We start from the raw sequence: 25,640 nt of genomic DNA, 5'->3' as shown, positions 1-25,640 counted from the left end.
GCCGTACGGACTGACTTGGAGGAGAATGGCTTATCATCTGGACCTGGGAAAGTGGGGCCGTTTGGGTTTGGGGGTAGAATAACGGCCCCACGGAATCCTGGAAGTCCATTGTCCATCTCGCCAGCCAGGGACTCTAGTCTTGCTGCAATGACATTTTGCCATCTTGACCGGCTTGGATGGACTGCTGACTGTGCTGTATTTTTATTGATGCGAAGATTTTCAACTGCGGACCTTCTTGCCCTGCGAGATTCCCCTCTCTCGCAGGTCTGGCCCTCCACACTATCGAGGGCACATCTCGAGGACGGGTTTTGGAACCCCGAGAGTTGGCATGCGAAATCTAGGAGGCTTAGGGGATTTTTAATGAACTGTTTTAATCGTTTTTTACCAGGGAGTTTTAAGGGGAATTTTAAGGGGGGGAGGGAAACTGACGGGTTTGGTTCTGGGGTGGATGGGCCCATCAGGAAGGGCTAGGTCCACCATGTGTTGCGGCGGTAACTTAATAGGTCCTGGGGTTATGGGGTGTCGTTCCAGTTTGTCAGGGTCGAGCTATTATTACGGTAAGTGGGAGAGGCAGATATGACGGAAGGGGGCCACATCAGGTTTGGGGCTCGCCCTCGCTGTTTCTGACGATTGTGCTCCGGCCCCCAGAAATTTCCCGTGACCCGAGTGGCCAGGATAATCGGGACCTGGGCCTCCGGCTGATGTTATGTAATGCCAGGTCCATGTTAATAAAGCCCCCCTGATTTCAGATCTTATTCAGGAAGGGACCGCGGACGTTATGGGCATTACGGAGACCTGGTTGGGCACCGAAGGGGGGGTTCCCCTAGTGGAGATGTGCCCACCAGGCTTCCGAGCATTCCCTCAGCCGAGGGCCAGGGTGGGGAGGGTGGCGGTTATCATCAAGGAGAGACTGGAGCCGAGGGAGACCACTGTGCCTCAGATAGCTGGGTGTGAATCCCTCTTCGTGAAGTGGGGTCGTAGAACTCAGCTGGGCTTGTTGATCACGTACCTGGCTCCTTGCTGCGTGACTACAGCCCTGCCTGAGTTGAGTTGCTGGCGGGTTGGCAGTTGAGACCCCAGACTGCTGGTCATGGGGGATTTCAATTTGCCATCAGCCGGCGTAGCATCCTCGACAGCTCAGGAGTTCATGGCTTCCATGACGGCCATGGACCTGATTCAGTTAATTGACGGCCCTACCCGTCGGGAGGTACCCTAGACCTGATTTTTATCTCTGGCCAGTGGTTTAATGATCTGGTTTTAAATGATTTAGTTGTGGAACCTTTGTCATGGTCAGATCATTTTCTCGCTCTAGACTTTCTGACCGCTACCCACCATCGCAGGGAGACGGAACCAATGCGTTGGTTCCGTCCCAGGCGCCTGATGGACCCGGAGAGGTTCCTGACGGAGCTTGGGCGTTTCCGAACACCTGTCCCACGACTCGACTGAAGAGCTGAAGACGCTTCTTGGATGAGAAGCGAAACATCTTCAAAAGAAAAACAAATAAGTCCAGTTGCCTCCTGAAAAAGCACTTTGGGACAACCATGACCTGGATTATGGAGAATCTCTACACACTTTTAGCAGTGGTGGGTTACTACTGGTTCCCCCCAGTTGGGTGAACTAGAAGCGGCAGTAGCGGGAGGTTCCGCCCACTTGGTCTGCAGCTTGGTGGTGTAAGGTTCAGATGACTCCCATTTTTGTGCTCCTGTGGGTGGTGAGAATTTAATGTAAATATGAACATATGTGTGTGAGTTTTCTGTAAGCTTCAATGTTAAAGGTTCTGTCTTCCTTAATGTATCCTGCACAGGCCAGGAACTACTACTACTTGGTGTTAATCTCTGTTTATCTGGCTGTTGATTCCTGGTGGGGTTGTGGTCTTCCCATTGTTTTTTGTTGCCTCTTTTGAATGCTATGTAGATATTGTTTGCCTCTATGTGTCTGTTGATGTATGATCTGTCTAACTGCCAGGCTTCCTAGATCCCTCTAGTATTTTTGAACTTAGCTTGTCTAGGATAACTACCATCTGGACATAAACTGGACATAAACTGTTTCAACTACTACCCTCAAAATGACGCACACCAGAGAGCACTGCACACCAGAACATCTAGACACAAGAACAGTTTTTCCCCGAAGGCCATCACTCTGCTAAACAAATAATTCCCTCAACACTGTCAAACTATTTACTGAATCTGCACTACTATTAATCTTCTCATAGTTCCCATCACCAATCTCTTTCCATTTATGACTGTATGACTATAACTTGTTGCTGGCAATCCTTATGATTTATTTTATTTATTTATTAAATTTCTAGACCGCCTTCTCCCGAAGGATTCAGGGCGGTGTACAGCCGAAATAAAATACAGAGTATATACAATTAAAAGGAATTAAAAGAAACTATTAATAAATGGCCGATAATTTAAAAAATTTACAAATATTTAAAATCCCTAAAACCCCAATTTAAAATCAGCTATTTATGCCAGTTGCCTCCTGAAAAAGCACTTTGGGACAACCATGACCTGGATTATGGAGAATCTCTACACACTTTTAGCAGTGGTGGGTTACTACTGGTTCCCCCCAGGTTGGGTGAACTAGAAGCGGCAGTAGCAGGAGGTTCCGCCCACCTGGTCTGCAGCTTGGTGGTGTAAGGTTCAGATGACTCCCATTTTTGTGCTCCTGTGGGTGGTGAGAATCTAATGTAAATATGAACATATGTGTGTGAGTTTTCTGTAAGCTTCAATGTTAAAGGTTCTGTCTTCCTTAATGTATCCTGCACAGGCCAGGAACTACTACTACTTGGTGTTAATCTCTGTTTATCTGGCTGTTGATTCCTGGTGGGGTTGTGGTCTTCCCATTGTTTTTTGTTGCCTCTTTTGAATGCTATGTAGATATTGTTTGCCTCTATGTGTCTGTTGATGTATGATCTGTCTAACTGCCAGGCTTCCTAGATCCCTCTAGTATTTTTGAACTTAGCTTGTCTAGGATAACTACCATCTGGACATAAACTGGACATAAACTGTTTCAACTACTACCCTCAAAACGACGCTATAGAGCACTGCACACCAGAACAACTAGACACAAGAACAGTTTTTCCCCGAAGGTCATCACTCTGCTAAACAAATAATTCCCTCAACACTGTCAAACTATTTACTGAAACTGCACTACTATTAATCTTCTCATAGTTCCCATCACCAATCTCTTTCCATTTATGACTGTATGACTATAACTTGTTGCTGGCAATCCTTATGATTTATTTTATTTATTTATTTATTTATTTATTAAATTTCTAGACCGCCCTTCTCCCGAAGGACTCAGGGCAGTGTACAGCCTTATTAAAATACATACAAATGAAATATTTAACCGGCCAATTTAACTAAAAATAACAAAACCAATTAAAATCAGTACAAAATTTAAAATTTAAAATTTAAAAAACTAAAAAATCTAATCCAGTCCTGCGCACCTGAATAAGTGTGTTTTAAGTTCACGACGGAAGGTTCTAAGGTCCGAGAGTTGGCGAAGTCCTGGGGGGAGCTCGTTCCAGGGGGCGGGAGCCCCCGCAGAGAAGGCCCTTCCCCTGGGTGTCGCCAGACGACACTGCCTAGCTGACGGCACCCTGAGGAGTCCCTCTCTGTGAGAGCGCACGGGTCGGTGAGAGGTATTCGGTAGCAGAAGGCGGTCCCGTAAATATTGATTTATTGACCATCATTTGTGTTGTAAATGTTGTACCTTGATGTACCTTGTTGTACCTTGTTGTACCATGTTGTACCTTGTTGTACCTTGATGAGCATATCTTTTCTTTTATGTACACTGAGAGCATATGCACCAAGACAAATTCCTTGTGTGTCCAATCACACTTGCCCAATAAAAAATTCTATTCTATTCTATTCTATCTCCCAGTTGAAACTATGGGGAAATTTATCTATGTACTATGCAATTAAGGAGTTTTCATGTCCACCCCAAGGATAAAACACCCAGACACAAACTGAACAATGTGGTATATGCACTGCAGTACATTGCAACAAGATGCGCAGATCTGTACATTGGGGAAACAAAGCAACCACTTCAAAAACGCATGGCAGAACATAGGAGAACAAACCCATCAGGACAAGATTTAGCAGTCCAGCTGCATTTAAAAGACAAAGGCCACATTTTGGACAGAGAGGACCGCTGGTTTGAAAGAAGGGTCAAAGAGGCCATCTACATTATGTCAAAGTCGAACAGCCCTCCCTCAACAGAGGGGGAGGGGGTATGACATCATCTATCTCCTGTCTACAATGTAGTCCTTTCAGCAGTTCCAAAAGGGATTTGCATCCATTTGCACTCAGGGTCACAGATAAACCCCCAAGTGGGCTCAATGCCTCTCGGAGAGAGTGTTAATGATCAGCTGTCTGCAAGGAATATAAATCCTTCCATTCCCCACCATGCAGTCAGAGTTGAAGAAGCTTCTTAGATGAGAAGCGAAACTGTTCTGTCCTCCTTTGCCTCCGTCTGAGCGATGGCTTCATTAGCCGGCACTATCAGCTCTGGCAGCAAAATAGCGAGCATCTGCCAAGTGTCTCTGTTATCTCCCTCGACGCCGATGAGTCACCCAGGAACAGACTTCAGCTCTTAGTTAATCAGTTGATTTGCCTGCTACAAAGAGGCACAGCAGCTCTTGCTGCCTTTATATCCTGTGGGGTGTGGCTCCATGACTCAGCACTTCCTCGGCTTCTGCCCCACCCCTGCTTCTGTTGTTCCCTCCTCTCCTGCCTACGAAACCTAGGGTCCAGCCAGGCCTGATTGTCATCAGCTGGGTCTGAAGGTGTGGCCTGGGGGGGGAAGAGTCAGGGGACGGAGGCCTTGTTATTTCTTTCACCTGGCCTGCCTTTGGCTCCTGGAGCTGAGCCAGGGAAGCCGGTGTTCCCGAGGTAAGTCCTGACGGCCCTTCCCCCTCACTTTCCAAGTCACTTTCTGGCAGGAGGCCCGGCTCGGGGGCGCAGACACCACAGAAATGTCTTCAAAGAAAAACCGAGAAAGTCTAGTTGCCTCTTGAAAAAGCACCTTTGGGACAACTATGACCTGGATGACTGAGAATCTCCAAGACATCAAGTAGTAAATCAATCAAAGGGCTACCAACTCAGACAAACAAGAACAACAACAACAGGCTAATACAGAAACTAACAACAACTCTCCCACCAACATTGATAGAGCAAGCCACTAGTACATAAACAGAGAGCAAACCCCATTCCCTTCCAGCACTGATGATGTTAAACAGTTGGATAATGAACGTCTGCAAGAAAGTCATCATGCTCAGACAGCACCAAGGACCCCAAAAACAAAGGTTAGATTTATACAACACACTGATCACAATTATAAATTAAGCTATGAATTATAAGTATAAATTAATTATAAATTAAGGTTTGTTGTGTGGATGTTTGGGTGGTTTGCGGTGGTGGGTGGGAGCGTGTTTGGAGATTGTGATGTGTGTTGGACCTGATTTTGGGTGTTAGGTGAATTTCATTGTATGGGTATATTGTGTGTATACGTAGAATTATTATTATTATTATATTCTAGGTTTCCTAGTATATGGTGTTATAAACTAATCAGACTAGCTGATTTTGCACAAGTCACCCAATTCTGGTTACCACGAAATCCAATTTTTTTTACTACCGGTTCTGTGGGTGTGGCTTGGAGGGCATGGCAGGGGAAGGATATGCAAACTCCCCATTCCCACCCCACTCCAGGAGGAATGAAATTGCAAAATCTCCATTCCCACCCCACTCTGGGGCCAGCCAGAGGTGGTATTTGCCGGTTCTCCGAACTACTCGAAATTTCCGCTACCGGTTCTCTAAACTACTCGAAATTTCTGCTACCGGTTCTCTGAACTGCTCAAAATTTCCGCTACCGGTTCTCCAGAACCTGTCAGAACCTGCTGGATTTCACCCCTGCCACGAAAGAAATCTTAACCAAAGTTAAAACCAACTCCGCGTCGCCGCTCCTGCAACCATAGAGGCTAGCCCTTTCTTTGATTCCGTTGAACGTTTTGTGCCGAACAGCACAATGATAAATACTGTACCGAAACGAGCAGCTTGTTTAAAAAGCGGAGTATTTCGCCACCGTGTGAGGTTCTTCCGGTGAGGAAGATAAATTTCTATCCATTTAAACGTAAAGCAGGTGAGATGGAGAGAGAGAAAGGAGGTGAAGGCGAACGGGAGGCAGAGGTGAAGGGAGATTGTGCTTCTCTCCACGTGGTGATGGATTAGACCTTCGCTTTGGGTCCAGTGCCACCCTCTGAAGAAACTCTCTCTAGTGATGTTGATGAATAAGTACAAAACCTCTTTAGCCACCTGTTTGGCTCAGCTCTTGTGCCGGTCTGCGATTTTTCTCGCCCTGTCTGAAAAGGAGAGAGAATGCTAAGTAGCCAAAGAAACCCCCATAGATCAACGTCCACGGGGATTTTATTTTATTTTTTTAATCTTCTGGGATGGGCCAGGGAGAGACAGTCTCTTATTTATTTATTTATTTATTTATTTATTTTATTTATTTATTTATTAAATTTTTATACCGCCCTTCTCCCAAAGGACTCAGGGCGGTGTACAGCCAAAGATAAAACACAATATATATACAATTAAAACCAACAATTAAAACCTAGCAGATTACAAAAAGGCTGATAATTAAAAGTTTAAATTTGAAATTTTAAAAAAATTAAAAACCCAGAACAATAAAAACCCCAGTTTAAAATTAAAACTATTATGCCAGTCTCTCACGGGCCATTTCTGCAGGCCAGTTGTAATCCCCTCACAGTCCACTATTGGGGCCGCAACCCACAGGTTGGGGACCCCTGGTATATTACAGTGGTGGAAATTCAATTTTTTTTACTACCGGTTCTGTGGGCATGACTTGGTGGGCATGGTGTGGCTTGGTGGGCATGAGAGGGGAAGATACTGCAAAATCCCCATTCCCTCCCCACTCCTAGGGGAAGGATATTGCAAAATCTCCATTTCCACTCCACTCTGGGACCAGCCAGAGGTGGTATTCTCCAAACTGCTCAAAATTTCCACTACCAGTTCTTCAGAACCTGTCAGAACCTGCTGGATTTCACCCCTGGTATAGCATCAGCAGGAGGTTGGACTAGTGGATCTCCAGGGCCCCTTTCAACTCGATTATTCTGTTATCCACCAAAGTTATAGGACGGAGCCATTTTCTAAGTGGGGATGGTGGTAGGACTGGCATCCAGTGAGCCAAACTATAAATGTCATATTTTATCCCCCTAAATTAAAAATTAGTCACCAACTAGAGGGAGAAATGGACCGACCAGTTGTTCTTCCAAAGAAATTAGAGACTCGCAAATGTCAGTCGTGTTGATGGAGATGTTGACACTGGCAAATGGGAAGACCATAAATAAGAGCGATATCTCCCTTCCTTTACGCCCTCCACCAGCAAGTTATGACAGGGGCACAGATGTCCATGTCATCTCCTCTCTGGTTTATTATGGAATGTGACAGCCTTATTCTGAAGTGTCAGATGGTTTGCGTTGCCAAGACTAGCAAGGTGACAGTTTTTGAAGCAGCATGGACCGAGGAACTAAAGTTTGTGATGGCGAAGAGGGAGAACTTCCTAATGACAAAATGGAACAAATACAGCAGATCGTTTTGGTGGGGGGGCCAACCAGCAAAGGAAGAGGTAATATTGTACTGCAAACTAGGGCATACAAAACCTTTGCTAGACCAATTCTTGAATACAGCTCATCTGTCTGGAAACCTGCACTGCATATTTATTTATTTATTTATTATTCGTATTTGTATACCGCCCTATCTCCCGAAGGACTCAGGGCGGTTCACAGGCAAATAAAAAACATATATATACAAATTAAGAAAACCATTAAGAAACTTATTCAAAAAGCCAAATTATTAAAAATAGTATAAATATTAAAACCAATTAAAACCCCTATAAAATTTAAAAACTAGTCCAGTCCCGCGCAGATAAATAGGTGTGTTTTAAGCTCGCGACGGAAGGTTCGGAGGTCTGGAAGTTGACGGAGTCCTGGGGATAGTTCGTTCCAGAGGGTGGGAGCCCCCACAGAGAAGGCCCTTCCCCTGGGCGTCGCCAGACGACACTGCCTAGCTGACGGCACCCTGAGGAGTCCCTCTCTGTGAGAGCGCACGGGCCGGTGAGAGGTATTCGGTAGCAGTAGACGGTCCCGTAAGTAACCCGGCCCTATGCCATGGAGCGCTTTAAAGGTGGTTACCAAAACCTTGAAGCGCACCCGGAAGGCCACAGGTAGCCAGTGCAGTCTGCGCAGGATAGGTGTCATACGGGAGCCACGAGGGGCTCCCTCTATAACCTGCGCAGCCGCATTCTGAACTAACTGCAATCTCCGGATGCCCTTCAAGGGGAGCCCCATGTAGAGAGCATTGCAATAATCCAGGCGAGACGTCACGAGGGCGGGTTATAGGACATTAATATAATTGATATATAGGACATATATCGGACATTAATATAATTGAGCGAATCCAGAGATATTTCACGAGAAGAGTCCCCTACTCCTCCGCTCATATCAGAATACCTTATGCCACCAGGCTTGAAATTTTGGGCTTGGACAACTTAGAACTACGCCGTCTTTGGTCTGACTGAAGCGAAGTACACAAAATTATCTACTACAATGTCCTACCTGTCAATGACTACTTCAGCTTCAACCACAACAATACACGAGCACACAATAGATAGAAACTCAAAGTAAACCATTCCAAACTCGATTGCAGGAAATACGACTTCAGCAACAGAGTGGTCAACGCCTGGAATAATAATAATAACAACAGAGTTGGAAGGGACCTTGGAGGCCTTCTAGTCCAACCCCCTGCCCAGGCAGGAAACCCTACACCAGTTCAGACAGATGGTTATCCAACATTTTCTTAAAAATTTCCAGTGTTGGAGCATTCACAACTTCTGCAGGCAAGTCGTTCCACTTATTAATTGTTCTAACTGTCAGGAAATTTCTCCTTAGTTCTAAGTTGCTTCTTTCTTTGATCAGTTTCCACCCATTGCTTCTTGTTCTACCCTCAGGTGCTTTGGAGAACAGCCCGACTCCCTCTTCTTTGTGGCAACCCCTGAGATATTGGAACACTGCTATCATGTCTCCCCTAGTCCTTCTTTTTATTAAACTAGACATACCCAGTTCCTGCAACCGTTCATCACAAGGTCCAGCCTCCAGTCCCCTAATCATCTTTGTTGATGAATCATCTTCTCTGCACTCTTTCTAGAGTCTCAGCATCTTTTTTACATCGTGGCGACCAAAACTGAATGCAATATTCCAAGTGTGGCCTTACCAAGGCATTATAAAGCGGTATCAACACTTCACGTGATCTTGATTCTATCCCTCTGTTGATGCAGCCCAGAGCTGTGTTGGCTTTTTTAGCAGCTGCTGCACACTCCTGGCTCATATATCTAAATGGTTGTCCACTAGGACTCCAAGATCTCTCTCATAGTTACTACTATTGAGCAAGGTACCTGTGCATTTTGGTTTTTTTTTGCCTAAATGTAGAACCTTACTTTTTTAGTTTTGTTTGTTGAATTTCATTTTGTTAGATAGCGCCCAATGTTCAAGTCTGTCAAGATCCTTCTGTAACTTGAGCCTGTCTTCTGGAGTGTTGGCTATGCCTGCCAGCTTGGTGTCATCTGCAAATTTGATGCGTTCCCCATCTATCCCCTCGTCCAAGTCATTGATGAATGCTCAACCTGACTCTGTGGTCTCTTCCCAAAACCCCCAAAACTTTAATCTTAGACTGTCTACTATTGACCTCACCCCATTCCTAAGAGGTCTGTAAGGGGCGTGCATAAGCGCACCAGTGTACCTACCGTCCCTGTCCTAATGTTCCCTTTAATTGTATTCATTTTATGTATTCAATTCATGCTTATATATATTATCTAATACGTACTCGACAAATAAATAAATAAATAAACTTCCTAATGACAAAATGGAACAAATACAGCACATCTCTTCGATGGGTAAAAGACCACCGTGAAGGTTACACACCTCGGTATTTCAGGACAAAAGAATCTTTTGGGGTCAACCCAAAGTCCAAACATCAAAGCTCAGATCGAAATTTCGGACGGTTCTGATGGATCACAGGTGGGCTTTTGAGCATTGTGTTGAGGGAGATGGGGATGAATCTCAAGGTCTCAATGAAAAGACATGATCTATGAACATTGATAGATTTGACTGCTGGTTGGGGGCCACAAACTACGTTGAAGAAACCTTAACCGATTTTTGAGAAGTTAGTCTTCTCTTTCAGAGTTCAGGAAATGCAACTTTGCTGCCAAAAAAGCCAACCAAGTCCTAGGTTGCGTTAACTGAGGGATAGAATCAAGATCATGTGAAGTCCTAGTACCACTTTATAATGCCTTAGTAAGGCCACACTTGGAAAACTGCATCCAGTTTTGGTCGCCACAATGTAAAAAAGATGCTGAGACTCTAGAAAGAGTGTAGAGAAGAGCAATGAAGATGATGAGCAGACTAGAGGCTAAAATATATGAAGAACAGTAGCAGGAATTGGGTATGTCTAGTTTAATGAAAAGAAGGACTAAGGGAGACATGATAGCAGTGTTCCAATATTTGAGGAGCTGCCAGAAAGAAGAGGATGGGGTCAACCTATTTATCAAAGCACCTGAAGACAGGACAAGAAGCAATGGACAGAAACTAATCAAGGAGAGAAGCAACCTGGAATTAAGGAGAAATTTCCTGATATTGAGAACAATTAATCAGTGGAACAACTTGCCTCCAAAAGTTGTGGCTGCTCCAACATTGGATGTTTTTTTAGAAGACACTGGACAATCATTTGTCTGAAATTGTATAGGGTCTCCTGCTTGAGCAGGGGGTTGGACTAGAAGACCTCCAAGGTCCCTTCCAACTCTGTTATTCCATTATTCTGTTACAGCTCGTGATTTATCAGAGGTGGATGATTCTGTCTCCAGATAAAGGCACAGAAGACACAAACGTAAACACCTCTTCCTCACTGCGTTGCCTTTCAAAAGTCACCTTTGAAATATTATTCTGATCCATTCTTCCAACAGAAGCTAGGTTGAAACATTTGGGAAGGGCAAAATCTGGTGGATAATTAGGTTACCATTTGCAACATTAGTCCGGAAGGCGTGTGGAAGTCGGTTCATATTGAAATTCACCTCTATCCCATTCCTTTTAAATTCCCTCGTCTACGTTGCACATCTGGCTTGCAAGAAAGGTGCCTTCAGGTGAACAGGAGGTGGGAGAGGGTAAAACCTCCAAGGATATGCACTAGCTTTCTCGAGAAATTGCAAATGTTTCATAGATCCTTGTCTTGGAGGGCAGCTGACTCTCCTGGGCTCAGCTGGCAAGTAAATAGAAGCGTTATTATTATTTTTCTTTAAGAAAATGAAGAATATGGGTTATAAAGTAACTCAGAAAAAAACTCTCCAACAGTGAGCTCAGGATAACCACGGGATCTCTTTTTGACTTTGTTGAGGAATAGTGGAAATTTCATATTAATGGGTGCAATTTGTACAACCAGAATGCATACTCCAGAGTAGGCAATCTATGAAATTCATGCCCTTAACATTGGAGCACCCCGGCATTCTCTGCTCCAACGGAGTTCTTTAATATTATTATTGTAATTACAAACACAAAAACACACATTGACCCAGCCTGGGAGAAACTAGCTTTTAGCATCCTATTTATTTGCAGAAATGGCTTTCGACCCCATAAAAATGCCTCTGCTTGGCCAAGTTTTTATCATGGCACAGTTTCAAACACAATTATTTAACCCGGCCATTTTATCACCCGGTTTCAAACTAGCCCCAGCTTAAAAATGGTCACCCATCATTTCGAGACATGAAACGCACCACAGATAGTCCCTTAACAAACCAAGTTTTATCTTCATAGTTTGGTGGTTAGATAAGTAATTTTTAAGAACTGCATCCAATTGGTTGAGAGGTTTCAGCTTGGTTGAGAGGTTTCAGCTGCAATGAAATGGACCATTGTTGGTTTTTTTTAATTGCTGGAACTGTATCAATTACTATAGATTATTTTTTTCAACTATCATGGCAATGTCTATAGAGATTCTCAGTCATTCAGGTCAAAAGTGGGTTTCACTTATTTTTACCACCGATTCGCCGCACGCGCTTGCTTGCTTTGAGTGCGCACCTTCTGTCTTCTACGCATGCACCCGGCCTCAAAAACATGGCTAAATAGGACGGCATAGTGCCAGGGAGAGTGGGCGGACCCACCCGCGATCTCCGCTACCAGTTCGCCAGAACTGGGACAAACCAGCTGAATAGCATCTCTGTTGTGTCTGCACCCCCCGAGCCGGGCCTCCTGCCAGAAAGTGACTTGGAAAGTGAGGGGGAAGGGCCGTCAGGACTTACCTCAGGAGCACCGGCTTCCTTGGCTCAGCTCCAGGAGCCAGAGGCAGGCCAGGTGGAAGAGATAACGAGGCCTCCGTCCCCTGACTCTTATCCCCCCCAGGCCACGCCTTCAGACCCAGCTGATGGCAATCAGGCCTGGCTGGACCCTTGGTTTCGTAGGCAGGAGATGTGGGAACAACAGAAGCAGGGGTGGGGCAGGCCTAGGAAGTGCTGAGTCATGGAGCCACACCCCACAGGATATAAAAGGCAGCCAGAGCTGCTGTGTCTCTTCATAACAGACAAATCAACTGATTAACTAAGAGCTGAAGTTTGTTCCTGGGTGACTCATCGGCGTCGAGGGAGATAACAGAGACACTTGGCAGATACTCACTAATTAAGCCATCACTCGGATGGAGGCGAAGGAGGACAGACCAATCTCTGATCCAGTTCATGTTTGTCCCAAAGGTGCTTTTTCAAAAGACATACATTGTCAAGAGTCCATACACTGCAGGAATAACTGACAAACTCAGGAGGATTTTCAAACAATGCAACATACACACACACTTTAAACCTAAGAATACACTAAGGCAGAAGCTTGCCCACCCCGAGGATTAAAACACTGAGACACAAACTGAGTAACGTGATACATGCTGGTGGCCCCTAACCATTGTGACTTGGTGGCCTGGCTGGGAGAGGGGAACCAGGGCACGCGAGCAGTGAAGCAGCGCACCCACATGCACACGTGGCTCAACTCACACGGGTGTGCATGTGCATGCACACACAGCTCAGCGACAGCCCACCACTTGCATGAGTCAAGCTGCACATTCATGTGTGTGCGCCGGCCTCCTGGTCACATGACTTAAGCTGCGTGCATGTGTGCGTGTGTTGGCCCAGTTGCAAATAGGCCATGGCCCCATAGTGGGCTGCGGCCCAGAGGTTGTGTTGTGCCTCGTCCTCCCTCCTCTCCTCAGCCGGGCCCCTCCCGTCTCCACCCGGGCCTGTTATCAGACTCCGATAATGAAGATGAATGGCCTGTCATGCCTCTAGCCCCCAGCCCTGGCCCCATGCCCGGAGAGGAGTGAACAGACAAGCCCGATAAACTTCACTCCTACAGCGTGTGAGCAGGAAGCCAGCCACGTGCTGGAATTACTGACAGCAGATCCAGCTGAAGAGAATTCAGAGTAGATGGACCCTCGCTTCCAGAGATCTGAGAGGCGATGCCAGCAGAAGGAAGGGAGGGGCAGGCCTGGATAAATGCTGAGTCATGGAGCCACACCCCACAGCCTATATAAAGGACCTACTTTTGGCATTCCAACCTTGAGTTAAGCAAAGTCTCATCTAGTTTGCTGATATCGGACTCTATCGCTGAAGTCACAACTTGGACTCCTGCCTGCCCTGATAAAACTCGAAGGAATTTGGCAAGCTGCAGAGGCTTCGTTGCCACGTTTGATACAAACTTCCTTGACCCGGTCGTCAGAGGGGGAGGGGGACACGACAGGTTGGGGACCCCTAATATATGCAGTACAATGCAGTGAGACATGTTCAGATCTGCGCAATGGAGAAACAAAACAGCCACTTCAGAAACTCGTGGCCCAACGTAAGAGAGCAAACCCATCAAGTCGGGATTCAGCAGATGTCTTTCCATCTGCATCTGAAAGACAAAGACCACTCTTGAAGACAGAAGAGGGGACCCCTGGTTTGGAGAAGAGGTCACAGAAGCCATCTACAGTCTGTCAAAATTGAACAACTGTCTCTCAACAGAGTGGGAAGGATACAACATGATCCATTTCCAGTCTACAATGTAGTCTTTTCAACAGTTCCAAGAAGGCTCCACAACCATTTGCGTTTTTCCAGTGACTCTGAGGACACAGATAAACCTCCAAGCGGCCTCCACGACTCTCAGAGAGAGCGCTAACGACCAGAGGACTGCAAGGAATAGAAATCCTTCCATTCTCTACCATTTGGTCAGAACTGAAGAAGCTTCTTGGATGAGAAGCGAAGTGTCTTCAAGGAAAAACAAAGAAAGTCTAGTTTCTTCTTGAAAAAGCACCTTTAGGTCTCTGTTTCAAAGCTTTCTGAAAGATGATTGATAACAGCACGCAATTAATGCTAAAACCTGATTTTTCTTTTCAACCTGTTGTTTTTGGAATTAAATATTACTAAAGCTTATACCCTGCAAAATGCACTGAATTAGCTTTGGACGTAGTAACTACTACAAGAATGCTCTGAATGGGTAGTCCTCGACTTACGACTGTTCGTTTAAGGCAGTTCAAAAGTTACGACGGCCTTGGAAAAATTAGGTTATTGTCTGTACTCACACTTACGACCATTGCACCATCCTCAAGGTCAAACGGTCACAATAGGGGCACTTGTCAACTTGCACACATTTACAACCGGTTGTTGCATCATGTGATCATGTGAGTATGATTCGGGAAGCATATGGATTCACTTAACAACCACTGAAAAAATAGTCATAAAACTGACTCAACTTTCAACTGCAGTGACTCCTGATGGAAAATCTGTTCCCAGTTCATGGTCATAAATCACAGATTGTGTGCATTTCTTATTGAAAAGTATGTCCGATTGTTTCAACTCCTACCCTCAAAACGACGCTATAGAGCATTGCACACCAGAACAACTAGATACAACAACAGTTTTTTCACTCTGCTAAACAAATAATTCCCTCAACACTGTCAAACTATTTACTGAATCTGCACTACTATTAATCGTTTCATAGTTCCCATCACCCATCTCTTTCCACTTATGACTGTATGACTATAGCTTGTTGCTGGCAATCCTTATTATGTGTTGTATCATTAAGTGTTAAATTTGTAGCCTATGACTATCATTAAGTGTTGTAAGTGTTGTACCTTGATGAACGTATCTTTTCTTTTATGTACACTGAGAGCCTATGCACCAAAGACAAATCCCTTGTGTGTCCAATCACACTTGGCCAATATTCTATTCTATTCTATTCTATTCTATTCTATTCTATTCTATTCTATTCTATTCTATTCTACTCTACACTACTCTACACTACTCTACTCTACTCTACTCTACTCTACTCTACTCTACTCTATCCTATCCTATGTACACTAAGTGTGTATGCACCAAAGACAAATCCCTTGTGTGTCCAATCACACTTGGACAATATTCTATTCTATTCTATTCTATTCTATTCTATTCTATTCTATTCTATTCTATTCTATTCTATTCTATTCTATTCTTTTGGCATAAAAATGACCAATTAAATTGTTGGGCTCTGCCTCCGTATCCAAAGTAACTTTAGATAAAAAAGTAAATGTGACACATAATTTCTTTCAACTCAGGAATCCTTTTTGTCTCATAATTCTATGTATAAGCTTGTATCATCTCTGACATACGTTGGTTCTCTTAATATAAAAGTCTTCATATTGTAATTTTCAATGATCTGCTAATTAAGGATAGATTTTCCACTTAAGTAAGGATAGATCTTTCGGTTCAGACAGAAATTACAATAATTCCTCATCTTCATGATTTATATTATGCATCCTCTTTCTGCGGATACCCATACACTAATTGGATTTGAACAATGCCCTTAAACAAAAACACACATATGCACACTGCATTTGTGGGGGGGAGTAAACAAACACTAGGGAAAATTTTAACTGCCAAAACAAGAACTCTCCTATGGCCACACCTAGAATCCTGCATCCAGTTTTGGTCACCACGATGTAAAAAATGATGTTGAGACTCTGGAAGGAGTGCAGAGAAGAGCAACAAAGAGGATTAGGGGGCTGGAGGCTAAAACATATAAAACATCTCTCCTTCTTTCCTTCCTCTATCCCTCCCTGTTTCCTTCCTTCTTTCCTTCTTTCCTTTCCTCCCTCCCTCCCTGTTTCCTTCCTCTATCCCTCCATTTCCTTCCTTCCTTCCTTCCTTCCTTCCTTCCTTCCTTCCTTCCTTCCTTCCTTCCTTCCTTCCTTCCTTCCTTCCTTCTTCCTCTCTCCTTCCTTCCTTCTTTCCTTCCTCTATCCTCCCTGTTTCCTTCCTCTATCCTCCATTTCCTTCCTTCTCTCCCTCCTCCTCCTCCTCCTCCTCCTCCCTCCCTCAGATTGCAACTGTTACAGCTACTAAGAAGGCACTATTGAATGGATAATGTTCTGTTAGTTTGCCTTTGCACATTAAGTTACTCACTGAGCTGAAAAAAACTTCATTGTTCATATCTGGTGATATATTAGAAACACAGGAAGTCTCCATTTCAGAGATATTGCTGGTATTCCAGAAATATGGGGAGAGAGGGAGGGAGGGACGAAGGAACGAAGGAAGGAAAGGAAGGAAGATGAAGAGGAAGGAATAGAGGGAGAGAGGGAGGAACGATGAAAAGAATAAAGGAAGGAGAGAAAGAAGGGGATGCAGGGAGGAGGCAGAAAGGAAGGAAGGGGGAGAGGGAGAGAGGGAGGGAGGAAGAGAAGAAGGAAGGAAGGAAGGAAGGATCAATGAATGAAAGGAAGGAAGGAGAGAAAGAGGAAGGGATGGAGGAGGAAGGAAGGAAGGAGGAAGGAAGAACGGAAGGAAGGCAGAGGTGAATTTCAGTTGGTTCTGACCAGTTCTGGAGAACCAGTAGCGAAAATTTTGAGTAGTCCAGAGAATCAATAGTAAAAATTCTGACTGGCCCCACCCCCATCTATTCTCTGCCTCCCAAGTCCTATCTGATCAGGAGTAAATGGAGATTTTACAGTATCCTTCCCCTGCCATGCCCACCAAGCCACGCCCACCAAGCCATGCCACGCCCACCAAGCCACACCCACAGAACCAATAGTAAAAAAATTTGAAACCTACCATTGAAGGAAAGAAAGAAAGAAGAATGGAGGGAGGGAGAAGGAAAGAAAGAAGAATGGAGGGAGGGAGAAGGAAGGAAGGAAGGAAAGAAAGAAAGGAAAGAAAAAAGAAAGAAAGAAAGAAAGAAAGAAAGAAAGAAAGAGAGAAAGTGGAAAAATTAAGGAAGGAAGGAAGGAAGGAAGGAAGGAAGGAAGGAAGGAAGGAAGGAAGGAGAGAGGAACAATGAATGAAAGGAAGGAAGGAGAGAAAGAGGAAGGGATGGAGGAGGAAGGAAGGAAGGAGGAAGGAAGAACGGAAGGAAGGCAGAGGTGGGTTTCAGCTGGTTCTGACCAGTTCTGGAGAACCAGTAGCGGAAATTTTGAGTAGTCCAGAGAATCGATAGTAAAAATTCCCTACTGGCCCCACCCCCATCTATTCTCTGCCTCCCAAGTCCTATCTGATCAGGAGTAAATGGAGATTTTATAGTATCCTTCCCCTGCCATGCCCACCAAGCCACGCCCACCAAGCCACGCCCACAGAACCAATAGTAAAAAAATTTGAAACCTACCATTGAAGGAAAGAAAGAGAGAAAGAGGAAGGAAGGAAGGAAGGAAGGAAAGGAAGGAAGGAAGGAAGGAAGGAAGGAAGGAAAGAAAGAAAGAAAGAAAGAAAGAAAGAAAGAAAGAAAGAAAGAAAGAAAGAAAGAGAGAGAAAGAGAGAAAGAAGGGCTGTAGGGAGGAGGAAAATGTGACTTATGACCTCTCCTTGCATTTAGTGTCTGTTCAAAGTTATAATAGCACTGAAAAAAGTGACCTATAACTGTTTTCACACGTATGAGCTTCCAACACCCTCATGATCACATGATAGAACTTCAAATGCTTGGCAGCAGGCTCATATTTATGTCCGGGGTGGGGAGTGGGGTATCACATGATCCCCTTTTGTGACCTTCTGACCAGCAAAATCCATGGGGATGCCAGATAGAATAGAATAGATTTTTTTATTGGCCAAGTCTGATTGGACACACAAGGAATTTGTCTTGATGCATACGCTCTTAGTGTACATAGAATAGAATAGAATAGAATAGAATAGAATAGAATAGAATAGAATAGAATAATTTTTTTATTGGCCAAGTGTGATTGGACACACAAAGAATTTGTCTTGGTGCAGACGCTCTTAGTGTACATAAAATAAAAGATACCTTCTTCAAGGTACAAGGGTCTCCAGTGATCCTATTATAATCAGTGGAAGGGTTTGCCTCCAGAAGTTGTGGGTGCTCCATTAGAATAGAATAGAATAGAAAGAATAGAATAGGATAGGATAGGATAGGATAGGATAGGATAGGATAGGATAGAATTCATTGGCCAAGTGTGATTGGACACACAAGGAATTTCTCTTGGTGCATATGCTCTCAGTGTACATAAAAGAAAAGATACCTTCATCAAGGTACAACCCTTACAACACTTAATGATAGTCATAGGCTACAAATTTAACACTTAATGATACAACACATAATAATAATAATAATAATAATAATAATAATAATAATAATAATAATAATAATAATAATAATAACAACAATAACAATAACAACAACAACAACAACAACAACAATAATAATAATAATAATAATAATAATAATAATAATAATAATAATAATAATAATATTTTAATTTGTATACCGCCCTTCTCCCGAAGGACTCAGGGCGGTGAACAGGCCAATAAAATACAAACAGAAACATACACCATAATTAAAACAACCCTTAAAAAACTGATTCGATATGCTGGAGAATTTAAAATACCATTACACCCCATAAAAATGACAGGTATTTAAAACCCACAATTAAAATTTAAAATCAGGCCAGTCCAGCCATATGAAATAAATAAGTTTTAAGTTCGCGGCGAAAGGTCCTAAGGTCAGGTAGTTGTCGAAGCCCGGGGGGAAGCTCGTTCCACAGGGTAGGAGCCCCCACAGAGAAGGCCCTCCCCCTGGGGGCCGCCAGTCGACATTGTTTGGCTGACGGCACCCTGAGGAGTCCCTCTCTGTGGGAACGCACCGGATGCTGGGAGATAGAGGCCGGCAGTAGGCGGTCCCGTAAGTAGCCCGGTCCTAAGCCATGGAGCGCTTTAAAGGTGGTAACCAATACGTTGAAGCGCACCCGGAAAACAACAGGTAGCCAGTGCAGTCTGCGCAGGATAGGTGTTACGTGGGAGCTCGGAACCGCTCCCTCAATAACCCGCGCAGCCGCATTCTGGACTAGCTGAAGTCTCCAGGTGCTCTTCAAGGGGAGACCCATGTAGAGAGCATTGCAGTAGTCCAGGCGAGAGGTAACGAGAGCATGAGTGACCGTGCATAGGGCATCCCAGTCCAGGAAGGGACGCAACTGGCGGATCAGGCGAACCTGATAAAAAGCTCTCCTGGAGACGGTTGCCAAATGATCTTCAAAGGACAACCGACCATCCAGGAGCACGCCCAAGTTGCGTACCTTCTCCATCGGGGCCAACAACTCGCCCCCGATAGACAGCCGCATCTACAGCTGACTGTACCGAGATGCCGGCACCCACAGCCACTCTGTCTTGGAGGGATTAAGCTTGAGCCTGTTTCTCCCCATCCAGACCCGTATGGCTTCCAAACACCGGGACAGTACTTCGACAGCTTCGCTGGGGTGGCCCGGGGTGGAAAAGTACAGCTGAGTATCATCAGCGTACAGTTAGTATCTCACCCCAAAGCCACTGATGATCTCGCCCAGCGGCTTCATATAGATGTTGAACAGGAGGGGCGAGAGAATCGATCCCTGTGGCACCCCACACATGAGGCGCCTCGGAGTCGACCTCTGCCCCCCTGTCAACACCGTCTGCGTCCGGTCAGAGAGGTAGGAGGAGAACCACCGATAAACGGTGCCTCCCACTCCCAACCCCTCCAACCGGCGCAGCAGGATACCATGGTTAATGGTATCAAAAGCCGCTGAGAGGTGTAATACGACCAGGGCAGAGGAATAACCCCTATCCCTGACCCTACAGAGAACATCCACCAGTGCGAGCAAAGCTGTCTCCGTACTGTATCCGGGCCGGAAGCCGGACTGGAACGGGTCTAGATAGACAGCTTCATCCAGGTACTGGGGTAGCTGACATGCCACCACACTCTCTACAACCTTTGCCATGAAGCGAAGATTGGAGACTGGCCGGTAATTCCCTAAAACAGCTGGGTCCAGGGAAGGCTTCTTGAGGAGGGGTCTCACCACTGCCTCTTTCAAGGCAGCGGGAAAGACCCCCTCCCGCAAAGAAGCATTTGTAATCCCCCGGAGCCAGTCTCGTGTCACCTCCTGCGTGGCCAGCACCAACCAGTAGGGGCACGGATCCAGTAAACATGTGGTGGCATTCAGCCTATGATAGTCATAGGCTACAAATAAGGAATCAGGAAATCAGCAATATCAATATAAATTAAGGATACAAGCAACAAAGTTACAGTCATACAGTCATAAGTGGAAAGAGATTGGTGATGGGAACGATGAGAAGATTAATAGTAGTGAAGATTTAGTAAATAGTTCGACAGTGTTGATGGAATTATTTGTTTAGCAGAGTGATGGCCTTCGGGAAAAAACTGTTCTTGTGTCTAATTGTTCTGGTGTGCAGTGCTCTATAGCGTCGTTTTGAGGGTAGGAGGTGAAACAGTTTATGTCCTGGATGTGAGGGATCTGTAAATATTTTCTCTTCTTGATTCGTGCAGTATACAGGTCCTCAATGGAAAGATTCACCCAACAGCCCTGTTTCTACCTTAAGAAAGCAGTGATTTCCTTAACAACTCTGGCAGGAAAGGTCGTACAACGGGGCAAAGCTTACATAACAGCCATCTTGCTTAGCAAAAGAAATTTCGGACTCATTTGGAGTCCTACCCTCAAAACGACGCTATAGAGCACTGCACACCAGAACAACTAGACACAAGAACAGTTTTTTCCCGAAGGCCATCACTCTGCTAAACAAATAATTCCCTCAACAGTGTCAAACTATTTACTAAATCTGCACTACTATTAATCTTCTCATCGTTCCCATCACCCATCTCTTTCCACTTATGACTGTATGACTGTAACTTTTATTGCTGGCAATCCTTATGATTTATATTGATATATTGACCATCATCTGTGTTGTAAATGTCGTACCTTGATGAAGGTATCTTTTCTTTTATGTACACTGAGAGCATATGCACCAAGACAAATTCCTTGTGTGTCCAATCACACTTGGCCAATAAAAATTTGATTCTATTCTATTCATAAATCGAGGTCCACCTTCAACACCGGGAGAATCAAATTCTTCGTTGAAAAAGCTAGGCTGTAGTCCCACAAAGCTACAGCAGGTGGCAGCACCAAGCTGTCCTTGGCCATCTCAACAGGGATGGATTGACAAGTTAAGGACACAGAGGACTGGAAAGTTGGAAAAACAAAACAAAACAGAAGGAGGGAATGGTGAACTAAATCATAAATACTTCATTGTTGCATAAAGCAGGGAAAAACACAGTAAACTATGTCTTAATTTTGTGCAATTAGTCTTATATCCTGTTGGGTAAATAAAGATTGGGGGGAAAAATGTGCACATACTAGAATAATTACCCCACAATTGAGGGCGTGGCCCAAAAATCAACAACAAATGTGGTATGATGGAAGCTCCACCCATTTTTAATCCTGGAGGACAAATTTGGATTCTTTGCAAATACGGTAAATTCTGTCTTAACTGATTTTGTGCAATTAGTTTTATATCTTGTTGGGTAAATAAAAATTGGGGGGAAAAACATGTGCACATACTAGAATAATTACCCCACAAATGAGGGCGTGGTCCAAAATCAATATCAAGGCAGTGTGATGGAAGCTCCACCCATTTTTAATCCTGGATGACAAATTTGGATTCTTTGCAATGTTTTGTCAAGGAAATTAGAAAACCTGTGTCCATCAATCAGCTAGAGACTCATTTAAACTTATTGCATGGGGTTAAGTTAACAACTGCAATGATTCACTTCACAACTGGATCAAGAAAGAGCTTAAAATGGGACAAATCTCACTTCACAACTGTCTCGCTTAGTGACGGAAATATTAGGCTCCGTTGTAGTGTAGGGAGTCAGTGAACCCTACCCCCTGGGAAGAATGAAATATTTGGGGAATATTACAAATAATATTTCCCCTAAATGAGAAATGAAAAAAAATCTTAAGGGAGATCGAAACCAGCCCCGATCTCCCTGCCTCGAAAACAGAAACAGGGGCCTCTTGTGGCTCAACAGACTAATGCAGTCTGTTATTAACACAGCTGCCTGCAATTACTGCAGGTTCAAGTCCCACCAGGCCCAAGGGTGACTCAGCCTTCCATCCTTTAGAATAGAATAGAATAGAATAGACTTTTTCATTGGCCAAGTGTAATTGGAATTTGTCTTGGTACATATGCTCTCAGTGTACATAAAAGATACGTTCATCAAAAATCATAAGGACAACACTTAATGATAGTCATAGGGTGCAAATAAGCAATCAAATCATATTAGGAAACAGTCAATATAAATCGTAAGGATACAAGCAACAAAGTTACAGTCATACAGTCATAAGAATAGAATAGAATAGAATAGAATAGAATTTTATTGGCCAAGTGTGACTGGACACACAAGGAACTTGTCCCGGTGCACATGCTCCCAGCGTACACAAAAGAAAAGACACGTTCATCAAGGTACAACATTTACAACACAATTGATGATCAATATATCAATATAAATCATAAGGATTGCCAGCAACAAGTTATAGTCATACAGTCATAAGTGGAAAGAGATTGGTGATGGGAACTATGAAACGATTAATAGTAGTGCAGATTCAGTAAATAGTCTGACAGTGTTGAGGGAATTATTTGTTTAGCAGAGTGATGGCCTTCGGGAAAAAACTGTTCTTGTGTCTAGTTGTTCTGGTGTGCAGTGCTCTATAGCGTCGTTTTGAGGGTAGGAGTTGAAACAGTTTATGTCCAGGATGCGAGGGATCTGCAAATATTTTCACGGCCCTCTTCTTGATTCGTGCAGTATACAGGTCCTCAATGGAAGGCAAGTTGGTAGCAATTATTTTTCTGCAGTTCTAATTATCCTCTGAAGTCTGTGTTTTCTTGTTGGGTTGCAGAACCGAACCAGACAGTTATAGAGGTGCAAATGACAGACTCAATAATTCCTCTGTAGAATTGGATCAGCAGCTCCTTGGGCAGTTTGAGCTTACTGAGTTGGCGCAGAAAGAACATTCTTTGTTGTCCTTTTTAATGATGTTTTTGATGTTAGCTGTCCATTTGAGATCTTGCGATATGATAGAACCCAGAAATTTGAAGGTTTCTACTGTTGATACTGTGTTGTCAAGTATTGTGAGAGGTGGAAGTATGGAAGGGTTTTTCCTAAAGTCTACCACCATTTCTACGGTTTTGAGTGTGTTCAGTTCCAGATTGTTTTGGTTGCACCACAAGGCTAGTCGTTCGACCTCTCGTCTATATGCGGATTCGTCATTGTCTCGAATGAGACCAATCACTGTTGTGTCATCTATGAACTTCAGTAGCTTAACAAATGGATCATTGGAGATGCAGTCATTGGTATACAGAGAGAAGAGAAGTGGGGAGAGCACACAGCCTTGGGGGGGCCCTGTGCTAATTGTACAGGTATTTGATGTGATCTTGCTTAGCTTCACCTGCTGCTTCCTGTTTGTTAGGAAGCTTGTGATCCACTTACAAGTCTGTTCCGGTACCTGTAGCTGGTTTAGCTTAGTTAGAAGAATGTCTGGAATGATGGTATTGAATGCTGAACTAAAGTCTACAAAAAGGACCCTTGCATAGGTCTTTGGAGACTCAAGATGTTGTAGGATGTAGTGCAGAGCCATATTAACAGCATCATCTGTTGATCTATTTGCTCGGTATGCAAATTGCAAGGGGTCTAAGAGCGGATTCGTGATGGTTTTCAGGTAGGAAAGCACAAGCCTTTCAAAGGTTTTCATGACTACAGATGTTAGAGCAACTGGTCTGTAGTCATTCAGTTCAGTCATTCTTTATAAGGTAGGTAAAATGAGGACCCAGATTGTTGGGGGCAATAAGTTGACTTTGTATATAAATATACAAATAGGATGAAGACTATTGCTAACATAGTGTAAGCCGCCCTGAGTCTTCGGAGAAAGGCGGGATATAAATGCGAATAATAGTAATAGAAAAAAGAAACTGAGTAATCTATTCAGAAAGACTGGGACAGATAGAAACTTCAGATAAACAACAAGCCAAAGATTGACAAGATTGGCTCAGACAAACACCTAGGATTTGCATTTCCTCTTTTGCCTATAGAGCCAGCTATGACCCCTACATAACCCCTACATTACCCCATAGGAATCTGACAACAGCCAATAGAATACATGTTCCGGCACAGGAACAGGAAGCTCAAGTGCAAAGCCCAAGAGAAGGTATTAAAAAAACAACAACCCCACTCTCAACTCCATTTTGTCAGCTGCCCAGAACCACAAACCACCATGTGGTTTTCCTTCATCAATAAACCATCTTTCCAATCAGCCTCCATGTTTCCAGTGTGTTTCTCAGCGGTGGGATTCAGCCAGTTCGCACCTATTCGGGAGAACCGGTTGTTAACTTTCTAAGCAGTTTGGAGAACCAATTGTTGGAAGAAATCTTATTTTATTTTTCCCCACTTTACAGGGTTAATCCTGTAAGGAAGGCAGGAAGGAAACATTCTGGTGGTATTTCTAGCCTCATCTTTATTGCCCTGCTTACAGAAACTGCCTCTCTGGTTAACCCTTATTACATTGTAACAGCTAAGGCATTACAACATGAGTGACGTTGAGTTGGCCATGCCCACAGGGTTACATGACCACCGAGCCACACCTACCTAGCTGGTCATTAGGGCAGAGAACCGGTTGTTAAATTATTTGAATCTCACCACTGGTCTTTCTCCCAGCTTGGAACTGAACCAGATGTATATTTCTCCCACAGCGGTCATAAGCAGAGGTCTATCTGTAGACGCTTAGAGGAAACGCGACAATCTGTCTACGTTCCCACCCCATCTCCTATCACAAAGACTGCACTGTATTTTCTAACACTCATCGGAGTGTGAAGAAGAAGGAAACGTTTGGCTTTCAGGGGCTGGGGCCAAACCACTTGTGTTCTTGCAACACAGTTGTGTGTGTGTGTGTGATTTAATTCGCATAACTGATGAGATGGAAAATTATCTGGCTGATTGATGGCGAGTCTGAAGACTCTCTTAGAGAGTCACTAAACTAAACCGGCAATTGAGCTTCTAGCGTTGTCCATGTTCCTGTCACACCGAAGAAAGAAAAGCAAATTTCATTCTGAATGGTGTGTTTCTTTCTTTTCTTTTTTTAATTTTTACGTTATCCGACCACAGAGGCAACCCTAAACTTCGTTTTTTTTTTCCATTTTCAGGTCTTTCAGCAACTTTTGGTGTATTCGATCTTTAAGGTGGACAAGACCCTCAAAAGAAGAAGAGG

At 44.1% G+C, this 25,640-nt stretch overlaps 1 protein-coding gene across 45 annotated transcripts in view; it reads right to left on the bottom strand.

Moving 5' to 3' along the window:
• The window catches only part of CELF4 (CUGBP Elav-like family member 4), a 1,066,478-nt gene that overhangs the window by 190,800 nt on the left and 850,038 nt on the right, over positions 1-25,640 (bottom strand). The window lies entirely within an intron of this gene.

This window comes from Ahaetulla prasina, chromosome 2, assembly GCF_028640845.1.
Source record: "Ahaetulla prasina isolate Xishuangbanna chromosome 2, ASM2864084v1, whole genome shotgun sequence".
Taxonomy (NCBI): domain Eukaryota; kingdom Metazoa; phylum Chordata; class Lepidosauria; order Squamata; family Colubridae; genus Ahaetulla; species Ahaetulla prasina.
This window is presented reverse-complemented; position numbering and strand designations above follow the sequence as displayed.